The sequence below is a fragment of the Papio anubis genome, chromosome 2, assembly GCF_008728515.1.
Source record: "Papio anubis isolate 15944 chromosome 2, Panubis1.0, whole genome shotgun sequence".
NCBI classification, from domain to species: domain Eukaryota; kingdom Metazoa; phylum Chordata; class Mammalia; order Primates; family Cercopithecidae; genus Papio; species Papio anubis.
Genome location: NC_044977.1, coordinates 153136974 through 153150681, shown reverse-complemented (window position 1 = coordinate 153150681; position 13708 = coordinate 153136974). Strand labels below are relative to the sequence as shown.

At 41.2% G+C, this 13708-nt stretch overlaps 1 protein-coding gene across 7 annotated transcripts in view; it reads right to left on the bottom strand.

Annotated features, from left to right (window-relative positions):
* The window catches only part of CEP70 (centrosomal protein 70), a 107125-nt gene that overhangs the window by 35516 nt on the left and 57901 nt on the right, over nucleotides 1-13708 (bottom strand). The gene's annotated exons all lie outside the window — the stretch shown is intronic.

The window sequence follows — 13708 nt, the reverse complement described above, 5'->3', positions numbered from 1 at the left end:
TTCTATTGAGCTGTTTCATTCAAGAACTTCAGTACTGAGGCTGTTTTTAAATGAGTATAAGCTCTAGGAACATTAATATATCATAAACCTGAAAAAATACAAGTCAAATAACTATAAAATGGGGAAACTACAGTTCATAATTGCATGCATTCAAGACATTTCTTACCAAGTAAAGGAACTCAAGAATTTCCATAAAACTGGTATAATTTTATGTTTAAGTTTACATTAAAACAATAATCAGGAAAGAATATTAATTCAGAATTGCAAATAGTGTAGTCAACCTAGGCATTCATGCAATGTGGGCAACTGTAAACTCACAGTAAGTCCATAATCAAGAAATTATCATCAAGAAATAATCAGGGAGAACGACATCACCAAAATGGCAGAGTTGAAGCAATCTGACTTCACTTCCCCCAACAGAAAACCAAAAGCCAATATCCAATGCCAAGATTATTACCAGCAATATCCCAGAACTCAAATCTAAGGATGGGACAATCCCCAGAACCACAAAAAGAAGTGAAAAAATTTCAAGCAGATGGTAGGAGAATCGGACTTCTGTAACTGTGATGCCTCTCCCCTAATCTGCAAGGAATTGCCTGTGGAAAATTTTCCCCAGACTCAGTTTCTACACTGGAAAAAGTGAGATCAAGACCAACTTCCCCACCATCTTGGGTTCGTTGCAGGAGAACTGTCCCTGCCTCAACCCACAGAAAGCATCACAAGTGCCTGTAGGAAGAAAAACTCCTGAGAGCAACCAAAGACAAAGATGGGAGGTGGGAATAGCAGCAACCCCAGTCTGTAAAATCTGCTTGGTTTCTCAGCCAAAGAAGATGCTAAATTAGAGGGCTGTTCAGCAGCATCACACTGTAGGAGATACACTCTATAGGCTCGCTGGGTATGAAACCCTAGCCAGCTTTTCCACACAGCTGGAGTATCCCATTTGGGATCTCCCCAACCTAGGACGATCAGTACTCTGAACGCTTGCCAGAGCTGTGGCAAACCTGGACATGAGCTGCCATCTAGTACCAAGGAGGAGGCAGTGACCTAGCATAAAGGAAATTCAACAGGTGAATTGTAAAGAACCTCTATGTAAACATATCCAAGAAAAACCCAAACAAGCCAGACAGTGAAAACTGAAATAACTAATCCTTCAATGAGAAGACATAGATATATGTCCACAGGAAACAAGAGCCAACAAGGAACCATGACCCCCCAAGATGGAAAAAGAAGCCAGTGACTGACCCTAACGAGCCAGTGAGGTGAGATTCTTCAGATCAAGAATTCTTTTTCTTCTTCTTTTTTAAGTCATCTGGTTCTGGGCCTTTATTTGTTCAGAGGTTTTGATTATTGACATAATCCATTGTTACACATCTACTAAAGTTTTTTACTTCTTCTTAAGTCAGTTTTGGCAATTTCTGTGTTGCTAGAAATTTGTCCATTTCATCTAAGTGAGCTAATCTGTTGTCATATAATTGTTCAAAGTATAGTCTTACAATCATTGCTTTAATGGAGGGGTGGAGGTTTAGGGTTTACTACCTTACAACTTTCAGTGATGTTAAATCTTTTCTATCATTGTTTTTGTTTGTTTGAGACAGAGTCTCACTGTCGCCCAGGCTGGAGTGCAGTGGCATGATCTCGGCTTACTGCATCTTCTACCTCCTGGGTTCAAGTGATTCTCCTGCCTCACTTGAGTTGCTGGGATTACAGGCATGTACCATCACACCTGGATTTTTGTATTTTTAGTAGAGACAGGGTTTCACCATGTTAGCCAGGCTGGTCTGACCTTAAGTGATCCCTCTGCTCTTTTGCCTCCTAAAGCGGATTATAGGCTGAGCCACCATGCCCAGCCTCCTTCTATCACTGCTAAAGAATTATTGCCAGGCACGGTGGCTCGCCTGTAATCCCAGCATTTTGGGGTCGGTGACGTGTCAGAGATCGAGACCATTCTGGTTAACACGGTGAAACCCCATTCACAGGTCAGTTAAATAGTCAAGGGGAGCGGGCGCCAGTCCCAGTTATTGGGAGGCTGAGGCAGGAGACTGAGTGGTCTCGGGAGGCAGAGCAGTAGTGAAGCGGATTTTCTCCTGCCACCGCACTCCAGCCTGGGCGACAGAGCCGAGACTGCCTCAAAAAGAATTTTATTTTATTTTTATTTTATTTATTTATTTTTATTTTTTGAGACGAGTCTCGCCTGTTCCCCAGGCTGAGTGCAGTGGCCGGATCTCAGCTCTCACTGCAGCCTCTTGGCCTCCCTGGTTTACTATCTCCCTCCCACTCCCCAGCCTCCCCAAGAAGCAGGGACTACAGGCACCCACCACTCGGCCTCGCTAGTTTTGTATTTTTAGTAGAGACGGGGTTCACTGTGTTAGCCAGGATGGTCTCGATCTCCTGACCTCGTGATCTGCCCGTCTCGGCCTCCCAAAGTGCTGGGATTACAGGCTTGAGCCACTGTGCCTGGTTAAAGAATTTTAATGTTATATCTGTATATTCCTTAGTCATTGCTTCTTCCTAATCCCTGTCTGCCCAGGATTCAAAAACTCAGTGAACTCCAATATAACACAGGAAATCAATTGAGAAATCTATAAGTGAAATTTTTAAAAGGTATTGAAATAATAACTTAAAAAAAAAATCAAACAGAAATCCTGGGACTGAGAAATACATTCCCTGAACTGAAAAATGCATTAGAGGCTTTTAATAGCAGAATGGATCAAGCAGAGGAAAGAATCAGTGAGCTTGAAGACAGGCTACTTGAAAATACACAGAGAAGAAAAAGAAAAAAGAATACCTACAAAATATAGAAAATTACCTCAAAAGAGCAAATCTAAGAATCATTGGCCTTCAAGAGGGAGTTGAGAAAGAGCAAGGGGTAGAAAACTTATTCAAAGAAATAGTAACAGAAAACTATCCAAATTTACAAAGAGATATAAACATCCATGAACAGGAAGGTCAAAGATCACCAGACAGATTCAATTCAAATAAGCCTACCCCAAGGCATAGAACAAATTCTCACCTGGGCAATACCATACTGGACATAGGAATGAGTAAAGATTTCATGACAAAGACACCAAAAGCAATTGCAACAGAAGCAAAACTTGACAAATGGGATCTAATTAAACTTAAGAGCTTCTGCATAGCAAAAGTAAACAGACAACCTACAGAATGGGAGGAAACATCTGAAATTATGCATCCGACAAAGGTCTAACAGCCAGCATCTATAAGGAACTAAATTTACAAGAGAAAAACAAATTCATTAAAAAGTCGGCAAGGGACATGAATAGACACTTTTCAAAAGAAGACATACATGCAGGCAACAAGCATTAAAAAAAAATGCTTAGGCAGGGTGCGGTGGCTCATGCCTATAATTCCAACACTTTGGGAGGCTGAGGCGAGTGGATCACCTGAGGCCAAGAGTTTGAGACCAGCCCAGCCAACATGGTGAAACCCACTCTCTACTAAAAATTAAAAAATTATTCAGATGTGGTGGCACACGCCTGTAGTCCCAGCTACTCAGGAGGCTGAGGGAGGGGAATCACTTGAACCCAGAAGGTTGCAGTGAGCTGAGACCACACCACTGCACTCCAGCCTGGGCAACAGAGCAAGACTATGTTTAAAAAAAAAAAAAGACAAGCTCAATATCACTGATCATTAGAGAAATGCAAATCAAAACCACAATGAGATACCATCTCACAGCAGTCAGAAGGCTATTATTAAAAAGTCAAAAAATAACAGATGCTGGCAAGGTTGCAGAGGAAAGGGAACACTTATACACTGTTGGTGGGAGTGTAAATTATTTCAACCATTGTGGAAAGCAGTATGGCAATTCCTCAAAGAGCTAAAAGCAGAACTACCATTTGATGCAGCAATCTCATTATTGGGTATATACCCAGAGGAATACAAATCATTCTACCATAAAGACACATGCATGAATGTTCACTGCAGCACTATTCACAACAGCAAAAACATAGAATCAACCGAAATACTCATCAATGATAGACTGGATAAAGTGGTACATATACACCATGGAATACTCTACAGCCATAAAAAAAGAACAAGATCATGTCTTTTGCCAGAACATGGATGGAGCTGAAGGGCATTATCCTTAGCAAACTAATGCAGAACAGAAAACCAAATACTACTTGTTCTCACTTATAAGTGGGAACTAAATGATGAGAACTTGTGAACACAAAGAAGGTAACAACAGATACTGGGGTGGACGGTGGGAGAAGGAAGAGAAGCAGAAAAGATAACTATTGGGTACTGGGCTTAATGCCTGGGTGATGAAATAATCTGTACAACAAACCCCCATGGGACAAGTTTACCTATGTAACAAAACTTCACATTTACCCAAATCTAAAATTTTAATAAATAAGTACATTCTCAAAGTCAAGCACAAAGAGAAGATCCTAAAATCATCAAGAGAAAACAAGTAAACAACATATAAAGAAGCTCTGATTTATCTGGCAATAGAATCCTCAGCAGAAAGCATATAGACCAGGAGGGAGTGAAATGACATTCAAAGTGGTACTGAAAGAAAAAGAAAAAGAAACACCTGTCAACCAAGAATATTATTCTCAACAAAGCTATCTTTGAAATATGAAGGAGATAAAGCCTTTACCAGGAAAAGCAAACACTTGAAAGGGACTCATAAGAAATGCTAAAGGGAGTTCTTCACTATGAAAGAGAAGGACACCACATGCAAAAACAAAAAAACATTTGAAGGTATAAAACCCATTGGTAAAAGTGAGTATACAGACAAATGCAGAATACTCTAATAATATACTTGTGGTGTGTAATCCAGTCATATCTCTGGTATGAATACTAAAAGACAAATCTACTTAAAACAATAGACTGGGCACAGTGGCTCATGCCTATAATCCCAGAACTTTGGGAGGCAGAGGCAGGCAGACTGTTTGAGCTCAGAAATTTGAGACCAGCCAGGGCAATATGGCAAAGCCCCGTCTCCACCAAAAATACAAAAAGTTAGCTGGGTGTCATAGCACGCACCTATGATCTCAGCTACTTAAGAGGCTGAGGTGGGAGTGTCAGGATCCTTAGGGTGTCACTTCACCAGTCAGAAACCCCTGTGGCCAGTGGCACCTCTGCTTGAGTTTTGCTCACACCTGCTGGGCTTGTTCTGCCCACTCAGCCCAGCAGGCTGTACTCAGCTTGTGCTACCAGCCCAGACCCCGTGCCTATCAAGGGCAAGCCAGGTGCAGAGTAGTGAGGGGTGTGTGAGTGAGCAAGTGTGGGGTCCGGCTACGTGAAGATTTCATGGATATTTATCAGTTCCCAAATCTCTTATAATTTCTTATGCCTGTCTTTACTTTAATCTCTTAATCCTGTTATCTTCATAAGCTGAGAATGTACGTCACCTCAGGGCCACTATTATACAAATTGATTGTAAAACATGTGTGTTTGAACAATATGAAATCAGTGCACCTTGAAAAAGAACAGAACAACAACGATTTTCAGGGAACAAGAAAGGACAACCATAAGGTCTGACTGCCTGCGAGATCGGGCAGAATACAGCCATATTTTTCTTCTTGCAGAGAGCCTATAAATGGACGTGCAAGTAGGAGAGATATCACTGAATTATTTTCCCAGCAAGGAATATTAATAATTAATACTCTGGGGAAGGAATGCATTCCTTGGGGGAGGTCTATAAATGGACGCTCTGGGAGTGTCTGTCTTATGTGGTTGAGATAAGGACTGAAATACGCCCTGGTCTCCTGCAATACCCTCAGGCTTACTAGGATTGGGAAATTCCAGCCTGGTAAATTTGAGGTCAGACTGGTTCTCTGCTCTTGAATCCTGTTTTCTGTTATTTAAGGTATTTATCAAGACAAAATGTGCACAGCTGAAAACAGACCCTCATTAGTATTCTAATTTTGCCCTTTGCCTTGTGATCTTTGCTTTGCCCTTTGCCTTGTGGTCTTTATTGCCCTTTAAAGCATGTGATCTTTGTGACTTACTCTCTGTTCATACACCTCCTCCCCTTTTAAAGTACTTAATAAAAACCTGCTGGTTTTGTGGCTCAGGGGACATCACAGACCTACTGATAAGTGATGTCACCCCCGGAGGCCCAGCTGTAAAATTCCTCTCTTGGTACTCTTTCTCTTTATTTCTCAGACCAGCCGACACTTAGGGAAAATAGAAAGAACCTATGTTGAAATATTGGGGGCAGGTTCCCCCAATAGAAAATATGTATAGCTATATGTATCAATAAAAAAGAGTCAGTATGTACCCTAAGATTTATACAAAGGAATATTTATCTTCAACAATTTATTCTCTTGTCATCAGCAAGATATCACTTGCCTGGTTTCCCCTTATTCTCTAGCTTCCATCCCTCAGTATCCTTTTAAAGCTCATTATCAAAAAGCACTATCATAGCCAGACATGGTGGCTCATGCCCGTAATCCCAGCACTTTGGGAGGCTGAGGCGGGCAGATCCCTTGAGGTTAGGAGTTCGAGATCAGCCTGGTCAACATGGTGAAACCCTGTCTCTACTGAAAATACAAAAATTAGCTGGGCGTGGTGGTGGGTGCCTGTAGTCCCAGCTACTCAGGAGGCTGAGGCACAAGAATTGCAGGAGGTAGAGGCTGCAGTGAGCTGAGATGGTGCCACTGCATTCCAGCCTGTGCAACAAAGCAAGTCTCCATCTCAAAACAAATAAACAAACAAAAAACAAAAAACACTATCACCCTTATTAATATACTTTTCATAAATGAAAAAGAGTCACTGAAAACCCTTTTCCCTACCCAGCCTGTACAATACTGACACAAATCTCTTACAGAACAGGACACCCATGTCTAAGCACATGTTCATGTGCCCATGGTGTAATGTTTGCTGAGACTTAACAACCCTCAGAGGAAAAAGGGTTCTCAGCTTCTGGTACTATTTCATCTTATAAGATGAAAAATGAAATGAAATGAAATTGAAATGAAATAACGAAACTGAAATGAAATAAAAAAATGGATGTGACCTGTGGCTACTCCAGTACCATGGGTTACATCCAGAAGGAATCCTCTGCCTCAGCCCTCCCTAGAAGTCAGGCAGGGCCTCTGTAGCCAAGTGATGAGGGTGTCAGTCCCACCTGTTTCTACAGGTTAAGCCATGAACTAGAACTAGAAATTGAGTTTTGCAAAACTGTAGGATAGAAAAGCAATATAGCAGTCCTCCTTATCCATGGGAGATACATTCCAGGACCCTCAGTGGATACGCAAAACTTCAAATAGTACTGAACCCAATTGCCATCAATTGGAAATTACGAGTTTATGAGTTTCTGCTTATGACTTCCACCAACAAATTAATGGCCTTTTCCATCTTAACTGTGCGCTATCACTCACTGTGGCCATAACAGTTGCAGTTTGAGGTGTGATAGCAAAACTAGCACTAATTTATTTTTCCTTTATCATGATAACATAGAAGATTCGTTCTCACCATAAATCTTAGCAACCTCAGCAATTTTTTTCTTTCCTTATTAAGCCAAGAACTTTCTTTCACCTTTTCACTTAAAGGAAGCACTTCACAGCTTCTCTGTGGCATATCCAAATTGCCAGCATCATTCCTCTTGCATCTTGGGCCTATTATTAAGTAAGATAAGGGTTACCTGAATACAAGTACTGTGATACTGCGACAGTAGGTCTGATAACCAAGACAGTTACCAAGTGACTAATGGGCAGGTAGCACATACAGTGTGGATAAGGTGGAAAAGGAATGATTCACGTCCTGAAAGGGACTGAACAAAATTGTGTGAGATTTCATCACGCTACTCAGAATAGTGTACAATTTTAAATTTATTTCTGGAACTTTCTATTTAATATTTTCAGACTGCAATTTACCGACCACAGGGAACTGAAACCACAAAAAGCAAAATCATGGATGAGGGGGAACTACTGTATACAAAAATCAGTTGGGAATCTCCTAATTCATTGTACCAGGCCAACATTATCCTGATACCAAAGCCAGAGATACTACAAAAAGAAGAGAACTGCAGATGAATATCTATTATGAATATGAATGCAAAAATCCTCAACAAAATATTAGCAGGCCAAATTCAACAGCATATTAAAAGGATTATATACCACAACCAAGTGGAATTTATCCTTGGAATGCAAAGATGGCTCAACATACAAAAAAAATCAATCAATGTAATACATCACATTAGCACAATAAAGGAAAAAAGCCGTAAATCATCTCAATTTTCAAAAATCCCAACACCCTTGGGGGAACTTTAGCCCCCAAAGCTAAACTCACTTCTTTGGGTTTCCTTTCTAAGATCATGGTATGTGCATAGCATCTTCCTCCAAATAGGAGTTTGATTTTATGTAAAATGCAATATATAAACTATCGTTTCTCCAACTCCTTAAACTAAGATTTTGGCTTGAGCTTCCCTGGTTATATCCAGGAGACTGGAAACCAGGTTGCGACCCAGCTCACTCTTTGGAATAAGATGCCTTAATCGTAGGCTTCAAATAATTCCCATTAATACTTTTTTAAATGCTATTCCCTGCATATGCAGATAAGCAGGCACATAAGGAAACAAGACACCATGAATTACAGCCTAAAGAAACAAGACATGGAAATTCTAGGGGAAAATGGCAGATAGGAGGCAGGACTAGATTGAAATTCCCACTCAGATGAACAAAGCAGTGGGTGGAGACTCACATCATGAACTTTTGCTCCAAAACTACTACAGGAATACACCAGAAAAGAAGAGAAAATCCACAGATCCTCTGAAAGAAGCAGACTGCTCCTGCAGGACCTAGGAGACACCCCAAATATTGTGAATGCCCGAGCTATGAAAGTGGGAAAGGAGGGATTGTCCACACATGAATCCACACCCTCACTGGGGAACCTGTGTCTAGCTCACGGGACAGGATTTGACTTTACGTGGAGGTGAGTCAAATTAGAGAGCTGAGCAAAATAAAGGGGTAGAGGAAGGAATGGGGAAAGCCCTGTGGGCTCTCTGGGTCCTCTGGGAAGCCATTTCTGACTTGTCTCACAGGGGTCCTTTGGGAGGGCTGACAGAGGAACCGGTAGTAGACCACACAGAGATGGAAACCTCCAGATGAACTTTCTAACAACTCCAACCAGACATGAAACTTCCTGGCCAAACTCGGGGAAGGGCATGAATCTAGTGTGCAGATTTGACAAGCGGGGAGGCACGGAAGCCCTTTTTGCTTTCTCAGCTGGGAGGCTGGTAGCCTAAGGTAAATTCTCAGCTCTGCTCACTCACTGCCTGGAAACAAACTTGGTGCTGTTGGGTTGGGGGCAGTGGGCATGATGGAGTGAGACTGGCCTTTTGGGTTGTGTGGGAGCTGGGTGAGGCCTATAACTGCCTGCTTTCCCCAACTTCCCTGACAACCTGCATGACACAGAAGAGGCAACCATAATCCTCCTAGGAACAGAACTCCATTGACCCGAGAACCATACCCGCATGCCCCACAACAGCTGCAGCAAGCCCCGCCCAAGGAGAATCTGAGCTCAGACAGCCTAACCCTGCCCCAACCTGATGGTCCTTCTCTATCCACTCTGGTAGCTGAAGGCAAAAGGCATATTATCCTGGGAGTTCTAGGGCCCTGCCTACTGCCTGATCCCCAGTATATTACCACAGCTGATGCTCTCTTGAATGTGCCACCTCCTGGCAGGAGGTCAACCAGCATAAACAACCAAAACTAAAAATCCTCACAGAGTCCATTTCACTCTCATGCCAGTTCCACCAGAGCAGGTGCTGGTATCCACTGCTGAGAAACATGAAGATAGTTCACATTACAGGACTCCGTGCAGACAACCCCCAGTACCAGCCTGGAGCCTGGTAGCCCTGCTGGGTGGTTGGATCCAGAAGAGAAATAACAATCATTACAGCTCAGCTCTCAGGAAGCCACATCCCTGGGAAAAGGGAGACAGTACTACATCAAAGGAACACCCCGTGGTACAAAAGAATCTGAACAGCAGCCTTGAGCCCTAGACCTTCCCACTGACATAGCCTACCCAAATGAGAAGGAACCAGAAAAACAATTCTGATATGACAAAACAAGGCCCTTTAACACTCCCCCAAAATTACTAGCTCACCAGCAATGGATCCAAACCAAGAAGAAACCCCTGATTTACCTGAAAAGAATTCAGAAGGGTGATTATTAAGCTAATCAAGGAGGCACCAGAGAAGGGTGAAGTCCAACTTTTAAAAAATTCAAAAAATGATACAAGAAATGAGGAGAGAAATCTTCAGTGAAACAGATTGCATACATTTTTTGTTTTTTGTTTTTTTTTGAGACGGAGTTTCACTCTTGTCGCCCAGGCTGGAGTGCAATGGCATGATCTCAGTCCACTGCAACCTCCGCCTCCTGGGTTCAAGCGATTCTCCTGCCTCAGCATCCTGAGTAGCTGGGATCACAGGCATGTGCCATCACACCCGGCTAGTTTTGTATTTTTAGTAGAGATGAGGTTTCTCCATGTTGGCCAGGCTGGTCTCGAACTCCCGACCTCAGGTGATCCACCTGCCTCGGCCTCCCAAACTGCTGGGATTACAGGCGTAAGCCACCGTGCCTGGCCGACTGAATAAATCAAAAAACAATCACAACTTCAGGATATAAAGGCCAAAGAGAAATGCAAAATGTTCTGGAAAGTCTCAGCAACAGAATCAAACAAGCAGAAGAAAGAACTTCAGGGCTTGAAGACAAGGTTTATGAATTAACTCAGTCCAACAACAACAAAGAAAAAAAGAACAGAAAAAGAATAAGAAAAGGTTGAATTAACCCAATCCAACAATGACAAAGAAAAAGAATAAAAGAAAATGAACAAAGTCTCCAAGAAGTTTGGGATTATGTTAAACGACCAAATCTAAGAATAGTTGTCATGCCTGAGGAAGAAGAGAAATCTGAAAGTCTGGAAAGCATATCTGAGGGAATAATACAGGAAAACTTCCCCAGCCTTGCTAAAGACGTAGACATTCAAATACAAGAGGCTCAAAGAAATTCATCACAAAAAGATCATCGCCTAGGCACACTGTCATAAGGTTATTTAAAGTCAAGACAAAGGAAAGAATCTTAAGAGCTGTGAGGCAAAAGCACTAGGTAACCTATAAAGGAAAACCTATCAGATTAACAGCAGATTTCTCAGCTGAAAATCTATAAACTAGAAGGGATTGGAGCCGTATATTTAGCCTCCTTAAACAAAACAATTATCAGCCAAGAATTTTGTATCCAGCGAAGCTAAGCTTAACAAAGGAAAGATACAGTCTTTTTCAAACAAACAAATGCTGAGAGAATTTACCACTACCAAGCCAGCAATACAAGAACTGCTAAAAGAGCTCTAAATCTTTAAGCAAATCCTGAAAACTCATCAAAACAGAACCTTTTCAAAGCATAAATCTCACAGGACCTATAAAACAAAAATACAATTTAAAAATCTGGCTGGGCACAGTGGTTCATGCCTGTAATCCCAGCACTTTGGGAGAATGAGGCAGGTGCATCACCTGAGGTCAGGAGTTCAAGACCAGCCTGGCCAACATAGTGAAACCCCATCTCTACTAAATATACAAAAATTCGCTGGGCGTGGTGGCATGTGCCTGTAGTCCCAGCTACTCAGGAGGCTGAGGCAGGAGAATCACTTGAACCCAGGAGGCAGAGGTTGCAGTGAGCCGAGATCATGCCACTGCACTACAGCCTGGGTGACAAGAGCGAAACTCCATCTCAAAAACGAAAACAAACAAACAAACAAAAACACACAAAGTATACAGGCAACAAATAGCACAATGAATGGAATAGTATCTCACATCTCGATACTGACGTTGAATGTAAATGGCCTAACTACTCCACTTAAAAGATACAGAATTGCACAATGGATAAGAATTCACCAATTATCTGCTGCCTTCAAGACGCTCACCTAACATATAAGGACTCACATAAATGTTGGGTAAAGGGGTGAAAAAAGACATTCCATGCAAATGAACACCAAAAGTGAGTAGGAGTAGCTATTCTTATATCAAACAAAACAAACTTTAAAATCACAGCAGTTAAAAAAAGACAAACAAGGACATTACATAATGACAGAAAGCCTTGTCCAACAGGAAAATATCACAATCCTAAATATATATGCACCTAACCCTGGTGCTCCCAAATTTATGAAACAACTACTACTAGACCTAAGTAATGAGATAGTCAGCAACACAATAATAGTGGGAGACTTCAGTACTCCACTGACAGCACTAGAAAGGTCATCAAGACAGAAAATCAACAAAGAAACAATGGATTTAAACTACACCCTGGAACAAATAAACTTAACAGATATTAACAAAACATTCTACCCAACAACTGTAGAATATATATTCTATTCATCAGCATATGGAACTTTCTCCAAGATAGACCATATAATAGGCCACAAAACAAGTCTCAAAAAATTTAAGAAAATTGAAATTATATCAAGTACTCTCTCAGACCACAGTGAAATAAAACTGAAAATCAACTCCAAAAAGGACCTTAAAAGCCATACAAATACATGGAAATTAAATAACCTGCTCCTGAATGATCATTGGGTCAACAATGAAATCAAGAAGGAAATTTAAAAATTCTTTGAACTGAGTGATATAGTGACATAACCTATCAAAACCTCTGGGATACAGTAAAGGTGGTGCCAAGAGGAAAATTCATAGCCTTAAATGCTTACACCAAAAAGTCTGAAAGAACACAAACAGACAATCTAAGGTCACACCTCAAGGAACTAAACAAACAAGAACAAACCTAACCCAAACCCAGCAGAAGAAAGGAAATAACCAAGATCAGAGCAGAGCTAAATGAAACTGAAACAAACAAACAAAAATACAAAAGATAAAGGAAACAAAAAGTTGATTCTTTGAAAAGATAAATAAAATTGATAGACCACTAGCAAGATTAACCAAGAGAAGAGAGAAGATCCAAATAAGCTGAATTAGAAGTGAAATGGGAAATATCACAACCGACACCACAGAAATACAAAAGATCATTCAAGGCTACTATCAAAACTTGCACGCACATAAACTAGAAAACCTAGAGGAGATGGATAAATTCTTAGAAAGATACAACTTCTAGTTTAAATCAGGAAGAATTCAAAACCTTAGACAGACCAATAACAAGAAGTGAGAATGAAATACTAATTAAAAAAAATACCTGCCGGGCTCAGTGGCTCATGCCTGTAATCCCAGCACTTTGGGAGGCCAAGGCAGGCGGATCACAAGGTCAGGAAACTGAGACCATCCTGGCTAACATGGTGAAACCCCATCTCTACTAAAAATACAAAAAAATTAGCCAGGCATGGCGGTGGGCGCCTGTAGTCCCAGCTACTTGGGAGGCTGAGGCAGGAGAGTGGGGTGAACCCTGAAGGTGGAGCTTGCAGTGAGCTGAGATCACATCACTGCACTCCAGCCTGGGCGACAGAGCGAGACTCTGTCTCAAAAAGAAAAAAAAAAAGTACAGGACCACACAGATTCACAGCTGAATTCTACGAGACATTCAAAGAAGAATTGGTGTCAATCCTATTGATACTATTCCAAAAGACAGAGAAAGAGGGAATCCTCCCTAAATCATTCTATAAAACCAGTATCACTCTAATACCAAAACTAGGAAAATATATAACAAAAAAAGAAAACTACAGACAAATATCCCTGATGAACGTAAGATGCAAAAATCGTTAACAAAATATGAGCTAAATGAATTCAACAGGATATGAAAAA